The sequence below is a fragment of the Mustela putorius genome, unplaced genomic scaffold (assembly GCF_011764305.1).
Source record: "Mustela putorius furo isolate JIRA1106 unplaced genomic scaffold, ASM1176430v1.1 tig00004121_pilon_pilon_pilon, whole genome shotgun sequence".
In the NCBI taxonomy this organism is placed as follows: domain Eukaryota; kingdom Metazoa; phylum Chordata; class Mammalia; order Carnivora; family Mustelidae; genus Mustela; species Mustela putorius.
The window spans coordinates 178,700-186,927 of NW_025422246.1; the positions used below are offsets into that span (position 1 = coordinate 178,700).

The 8,228-nt window shown below is 37.4% G+C and overlaps 1 pseudogene; it reads left to right on the forward strand.

The window, feature by feature from the left end:
• The first annotated feature begins 671 nt into the window (after positions 1 to 671).
• LOC101687823 lies at positions 672 to 5,205 on the forward strand (annotated as a pseudogene).
• Positions 5,206 to 8,228: the final 3,023 nt, after the last annotated feature.

An 8,228-nucleotide genomic window follows, 5' to 3' on the forward strand; every position in this document is an offset into this window, starting at 1 on the left:
ATCCCCCTGCCCACCCCACCTCCAATAACCCTCAGTTTTTTTCTCTGTAGATAAGAGTTTGTTTCCTGGACTTCATCTCTCCCTCGACCGCATTCATCTGTTTTGTTTCTGAATTTCCACATATGAGTGAAATTATATGGTATTTATCTTTCTCTGACTCATTTCACTTAGCATAATACTCTATCTCTCCATCTATGTCATTGCAAATGGAAAGATTTCAGGTTTTTATGGCTGAGTAATATCCCACTTTGTGTATATATACACCACATCTTCTTTATCCACTCATCAGTTGATGGACATTTTCTTTAGTTCTTTAGAAATGATTGTCTTATTTCTCTGTGTATCACTTATTATTTTCTGTGTAAGGAACACACTTTCCTTATTTATTTGCATGCCTTATAATTTCGTTGGAAACAGTTTATTTTAAATAATACAATCTGAAAAATTTTGCAGATCAAATTTTCTGTTCCTAGGATTTATTGTTTTCATTATTTCTGATAGCAGTGTATCTTGTTTGTTGAGTGACTTTTTGAAACTAATTCTGTATACTCTGTATTTTGTCATTTGTGCAGTCACTAAAGTCTCCGTTCCATTAGTTTAGGTTGGGTAATTATTGCAGAAATATTTCCTTACATGTCTGTCTCCCAGGAGTTCTGTGTACATGTTTGTGCATGCCTTCACCATTCAAACAGGAGTTGACAATTCCTTCATCTTCACTTCCTGCTTGCACAGAGCTTCCAAGTCAGCCAGAGGTAAGGACTCTGCTTCTTTGGTTGGTATCCACACAACCCTGGGCATATGCACATGTGTATGTATATGTGTGGTCTTCTAGGTTACCAGGAATATGGTAAATCTTTCCTTTCCTTTTCTTTGTTTTCTTGAAGATTTATTTATGTATTTGAGAGCAAGAAAGGGAAGTGGGAGGGGCAGGGAGAGAGGCAAAGAGAAACTTAAACACACTCTGCACCAAGCAGGGTGTCAGATGCATGACTGAGTTCATGACCTGAGCTGAAACTGAGTCTAATACTAAACCTAGTACACCACCCAGGCACACCTATTAGAAATTTTCAAATCCCAAATGGAAATGTCCTTTCTGAGCTTTTCCTTCTAACATTTTTTATTATCCTATTTTTTGCAACATTGTTTTTTTTAATAACATTTTTATTTATTTGAGAATGAGAGGGGAAGAGAAAGAGAATGAGTAGTGAGGGGTGGGGATGCAGAGGAAGAAGCAGGCTCCCTGCTGAGCAGGGAGCCTGGACTGGGGCTTGATCCCAGGACCCTGGAATCATGACTTGAGCCAAAGGCAGGTGCTCAACTTACTGAGCCACCCAAGCACCCCTGCAACATTGTTTGATTAGTGATATTGAATTCCTTTCCATGTGCTTATTTGTCATTTATATATCTTCTTTAGAGAATAGTGTATTCAAGTCCTCTGACCATTTTTTAATTAATTTGCTTATGATTTGTTGACTTCATAAGAGTTTTTTATATATTTTGGGTATGAACCCCTTATCAATAATGCATATATTTTTCCCATTATGTAGGTTGCCTTTCACTTCATTGTGTCCTTTGATGCATAGAATTATAAAATTTCAATATAGTGCATTTTATCTGTTTTAATTTTGGTTACCTATGGTTTTTGGGTTGAATTAATGAAATTGTTCCTCTATTCCCCACTCCATCATATACCCAATGATTTCTTCTAAGAATTTTATAATTTTAGCTTTTATATTTAGGTCTTTGATTCATTGAAATTTATATTTTGCATGTGGTTTTAGGTAAGAGTCCAACTTAATTATTTTGCCTTTGGATATCCAGTTTTTCAATGTAATTTGTTGAAAAGATTGTCCTTTCTCCATTGTATGGTGTTAGTACCTTTGTTGAAAATTATTTGAGCATTTATGCAATAGTTTATTTCTTAGCTTTTTATTCTACTGCATTGGTCTATATACATGTCTTTAAGTTAGTATCATAAACCTTTATGTTAATGTTACTTTGTAATGAATTGAATTCAGGAAACATGGGATCACTGACTACATTATTTTTCAAGACTATTTTGGGATCTGTTGATATCCTTGATATTGAAATTTAGAACGGATTTTTCTATTTTTGTAAAAAAGACCACTGGGATTTTGATAAATGTTGCATTAAATCTGTTTGTTACTTAGTGTAGTATTTATATTTTTTCAATCTTTATTGAGATATAACTAATATACAGCACTGTATAAGGTATAGAGCATAATGACTTCAATTTCATGTATTAAAAAAACATTACCAAAATAAGTTTAGTTAACATCATAAAATATAGATATAAAAAAAGAAGAAAAATTCCCTTGTGATGAGAGGTCTTGGAATTTCCTTCTTAACAACTTTCAAAAGTAGCATAATGTTAAATATAGCCATGGTGTACACTACATCCCCAGTACTTATTTACCTTATACATGGAAGTTTGTACTATTTGCTACCTTCTTCACACATCCCCAGTTACCACCCCCGACACTATAATCACAAATCTGAACTATTTTTTATTAAAGATTTTATTTATTTATTTGACAGACAGAGATCACAAGTAGGCAGAGAGGCAGGCAGAGAGAGAGGAGGAAGCAGGTTCCCCACGGAGCAGAGAGCCCAATGCGGGACTCGATCCCAGGACCCTGGGATCATGACCTGAGCCCAAGGCAGAGGCTTTAACCCACTGAGCCACTCAGACGCCCCTGAACTATTTTTATATATTTTTATTTTGTTTTCCAGATCCTATATACACATAAAGTCATATACCGTTTGTCTGACAAGTTTCACTTACTGTAATGCCTTGAGGTCTATTCTTATTGTCACAAATATCATGAGTTCCTTCTTATTGCCCTGAATATTACACTGTATATATACCACAATTTCCTTATCCATTCACTGATGGACATTTTTTTTTCTTTCAAGATTTCACTTAAATTTTAGTTAGTTAACATATAGTGTAGTATTAGTTTCAGGGATAGAATTCAATGATTCATCACTCGCATATAACACTCAGTGCCCATTACAGCAAGTTCCAATCTTAATATCCATCATCCATTTACCCTGCCTCTCCACCTCCCCTCCAACAACCCTCAGTTTGTTTCCTTCTGTTAAGAGTCTCTTATGAGGCTGCTCATTTTCATTCTCTGGATTTTGACTCCCATCATTATGGTTAACGTTGATCTGGGGAAGATAATGGCTGCCTGAGCAACGTCTCCGAGCAGGTGCTGGGCTAGAGGCGGGTCTCCACCAGCGACTCATTGGAGGTGGGCTTGAGAGCAGCTGCAAGGAAGGCGCGCAGGAGTCAGATGGACCGATTGGATCGGGAAGAAGCTTTCTATCAATTTGTAAATAACCTGAGTGAAGAAGATTATAGACTTATGCGGGATAACAATTTGCTAGGCTCCCCAGGTGAAAGTACTGAGGAAGAGTTGCTGAGAAGACTACAACAAATTAAAGAGGGCCCAGCACCACAAAACTCAGATGAAAACAGAGGTGGAGACTCTTCAGATGATGTGTCCAATGGTGACTCTATAATAGACTGGCTTAACTCCATCAGACAAACTGGAAATACAACAAGAAGTGGTCCAAGAGGAAACAATCTTGGAGAGCAGTGAGCCGGACTAACCCAGACAGTGGTGATTTCAGATTTCAGTTTAGAGATCAACGTTAACCGTAATGATGGGAGTCAAAATCCAGAGAATGAAAATGAGCCATCTGCAAGACATTCTGGTGGAGAAAATACAGACAACAGCAGCTAAAGGCACGTGGAAAATCCACGATCTGAATCAACATCTGCAAGGCCATCTAGATCAGAACGAAATTCAACTGAGGCATTAATGGGAGAAGTCGCACCCACCAGAGGTCAGAGAAGGGCAAGAAGCAGGAGCCCAGATCATTAGAGAACCCGAGCGAGAGCTGAAAGATGTAGGTCACCTCTGCATCCAATGAGTGAAATTCCACGGAGATCTCATCATAGTATCTCATCTCAGACTTTTGAGCATCCTTTGGTAAATGAGACTGAGGGAAGTTCTAGAACCCAACACCATGTGACATTGAGACAGCAAATAAGTGGACCTGACTTGCTAAGTAGAGGTCTTTTTGCACCTTCTGGAACAAGAAATGCCTCACAAGGAGCAGGTTCTTCAGACACAACCAGCAGTGGTGAATCTGCAGGATCAGGACAGAGACCTCCAACCATAGTCCTTAATCTGCAAGTAAGAAGAGTTCGTCCTGGAGAGTACCGGCAGAGAGATAGCATAGCTAGCAGAACTCGGTCAAGGTCTCAGATGCCAAACAATACTGTCACTTATGAAAGTGAATGAGGAGGTTTTAGGCGTACATTTTCACATTCCAAACAGGCAGATGTGAGAACCTATGTCAGTACCATCAGAATTCCAATTCGTAGAATCTTTAATACTGGTTTAAGTGAGACTACATCTGTTGCAATTCAACAAAATGTGGAAAGGGCAAAGTCATGGAATGGAAGTGGGGGTTCTGGTGGTAGTAGCAGTTCTGGTTCCAGTTCCAGTTCCAGTCCTAGCTCCAGTTCCAGTGGTGAAAGTTCAGAGACTAGCTCAGAGGTGTTTGAAGGCAGTAATGAAGGAAGCTCATCATCAGGCTCATCAGGTGCCAGATGAGAGGGTCGACACAGGGCCCTGGTAACATTTGATGAAAGTGGCTCTTTGCCCTTCCTTAGTCTGGCTTAGTTTTTCCTCTTAAATGAGGATGGTGATGACCAACCTAGAGGACTCACCAAAGAACAGATTGACAACTTGGCAATGAGAAGTTTTGGTGAAAACGATGCATTAAAAACCTGTAGTGTTTGCATTACAGAATACACAGAAGGCAACAAACTTCATAAACTACCTTGTTCCCATGAGTTCCATGTCCACTGCATCGATCGCTGGTTGTCTGAGAATTCTACCTGTCCTATTTGTCGCAGAGCAGTGTTAGCTTCTGGTAACAGAGAAAGCATTGTGTAATTAAGTTCTGAACTCTCAGCTATGTAGCTGGTATTGTGATGGGCAAAGAAGAATCACTTGCTTTCTGCCCACTTTTTGAGTGGTGCTTAAATGTAAAGTAGCAACCTGAATTGAGTCATTGATTTCTGAGTGAATCATTGTCCTTTTTCCAGTTTCTGTTCCAGAATAAAAGGAAATATTGAAAAAGCAAAAAAAAAAAAAAAGTCTTATGATTTGCCTCCTTCTCTGTTTTTATCATATTTTATTTTTCTTTCCCTTTCACTGATGGATATTTAATTTGTTTCCATGTCTAGGGTACATAAGACTGCAATGAACAGGAGCATGCCAATGTCTGATATTTTTTCAACATAATGTATTCATTTCCTTCAGCTATTTCCTCAGAAGTGCAACTACTGTATTGTATGGTAGTTCCTTTTGAATTTTTTCACTTTTATTGAGAAATAATAGACATAATCTTTGTATGTGTTTAAAGAATACATCACAATGGTTTGATACACATATATTGTGGAATTATTACTACAATACATTTAGGTGGCTTCCATCTTTTCCTAAAGATGCAATGAGAAGAAAACAAAAACAGAAGGAAAAATTTTTAAAATCTTCCTGAAGAGAAGTCATGATTTACTCTAGTACTTTCATATATATCATACAACAGTGTTAGCTATAGTTATCACATTATATAATATATCCCTAGTAATCTAGTACTTACTTATTCTATATCTGGAAGTTTGAACCTTTCAAACACATTTTTATAATTACCCTTCTTTCAACCTCTGACTCTGGTAACCAAAAGTCAAAGAGATAATTGTTTATGGTTTCCTTGGGATTTTATTTCAGGTCTTACATACAGATCTTTAATCTAATTTGAGTTTATTTTTGTGTATGGTATAAGAAAGTGTAACACATTCATTATTTTTCATCTTGCTATCAGGTTTTTCCCAGCATTATATATTGTAGAGACCATCTTGCTCCATTACATATTCTTGCCTCCTTTGTCATAGATTAATTGAGCATACAAGCATGCATTTATTTTGGGGCTTTCTATTCTATCCCATTGATATGTGTATCTATTTTTGCGCTAGGACCACATATTATGACTACTACAGCTTAGTATATTTGGAAATCTGGGACTGTGAAACTGCCAGCTTTTTTCTTTTTTCTCTTTCTTTCTCAAGACTGCTTTGGCTATTCAACATCCTTTGTAGTTTCATGCAAATGTTAGTATTATTTGTTATAGTTTTTTGATGAATGTGGTTGGTTTCTTTTTTAAATTTTTTAATTCACTTTTTACATTATTATGTTCAATTAGCTAACATATAATACATCATTAGTTTTTGATGTAGTATTCAGTGATTCATTAGTTGTGTATAACAGTGCTCATCACCACATGTGCCCTCCTTAATATCCATTACTCAATAACACCTTTCCCCCTCCCCTCTGTAAGACTCAGTTAGGTTCCTGGAGTCCAGAGTCTCTCACAGTTTGTCTCCATGACTGATTTCTTCTCTTTCAGTTTTCCCTCCCTTCCCCTGTGGTCCCTACACTATTTCATGTTCCAGATATGAGTGAAACCATAAGATAATGGACTTTCTCTGCTTGATTTATTTCACTTGGCATAATCCCCTTCAGTTCCATCCATGTTATACAAACGGTAGGTATTCATCTTTTCTGATGGCTGAGTAAAATTCCATTGGATATATGAACCACATCTTCTTTATCCATTCATCCACTGAACAACATCTTGGCTCCTAAAACAGTTTAGCTATTGTGGTAATTGCTGCTATGAACATTGGGGTGCATGTGGCCCTCCTTTCCACGACATCTGTGACTTTGAGATAAATACCTAATAGTGCAATTAATGGGTCTCTTCTGTGTATAGCTGTCCAATTATCCAGCACCATTTACTGGAGATACTGTCTTTCTTCTATTTGCATTTTTTTTCTGCTTTGTCAAAGATTATTTGACCAAAGAGTTGAGAGTCCATATCTGGGCTCTCTACTCTGATCTATTGGTCTATATGTCTGTTTTTGTGTTAATACCATGCTGTCTTAGTGATTACAGCTTTGTAATAAAGCTTGAAATCATGCAATATGATGCCCCAAGCTTTGTTTTTCTTTTTCAACATTTCCCTAGTGATTCGGGGTCTTTTCTGGTTTCACACAAATGTTAGGATTGTTTGTTCCAGCACTTTGAAAAATGCCATTGGTAGTTTGATAGAGATCGCGTTGAAAGTTTAGATTGCTCTGGGTGGCATAGATTTTTCTTTTTAACTTTATTTTTTCAGTGTTCCAAGATTCATTGTTTATGCACTACACTCAATGATCCATGCAATGCAATACATGCCCTGCTTATTACCTACCATCAGGTTCACCCAACCTCCCACCTTTCTCCCCTACAAAACCCTCAGTTTGTTTCCCAGAGTCCACAGTCTCTCATGGTTCATCTCCCCTTCCGATTTCTCCCAACACCGTTCTCCTCTCCTCCTCCCAATGTCCTTCGTGTTATCCCTTATGCTCCTCAAGTAAGTGAAACCATATGATAACTGACTCTCTCTGCTTGACTTATTTCACCAGCATAATCTCTTTGAGTCCTGTCCATGTTGATACAAAAGTTGGGTATTCATCCTTTCTGATGGAGGCATAATATTCCATTGCATATATGGACCATATCTTCTTTATCCATTCATCTGTTGAAGAACATCATGGCTCTTTCCACAGTTTGGTGACTATGGCCATTGCTGCTATGAACATTGGGGTACAGATGGCCCATATTTTCACTCCATCTGTATCTTTGGGGTGCAGCATAGACATTTTAACAATGCTTATTCTTCCCATCCATGAGCATGGTATGTTTTTCCATCTTTTTGTGTCTTCTACAATTTCTTTCATGGGTGTTCTGTAGTTCCTAGATTGTATATGTTTTGCCTCTTTGTATAGGTTTATTACAAAGTACCTTATGGTCTTTGGTGTGATTGTAAATCAAATTGATTCTCTAATTTCCCATTCTATAATTTCATTGTTAGTGCATAAGAAAGCAACTGATTTCTATGCATTGATTTTATATTCTGCCCCATGACTGAATTGCTGTATGAATTCTGGTAATTTAGGAGTGGAGGCTTTGGGTTTTCCATATAAAGTATCATGTCATCTGCAAAGAGAAGGAGTTTGACCTCTTCTTTGTTAATTTGAATACATTTTATTTCTTTTTGTTGTCTGATTGCTGTTGCTAGGA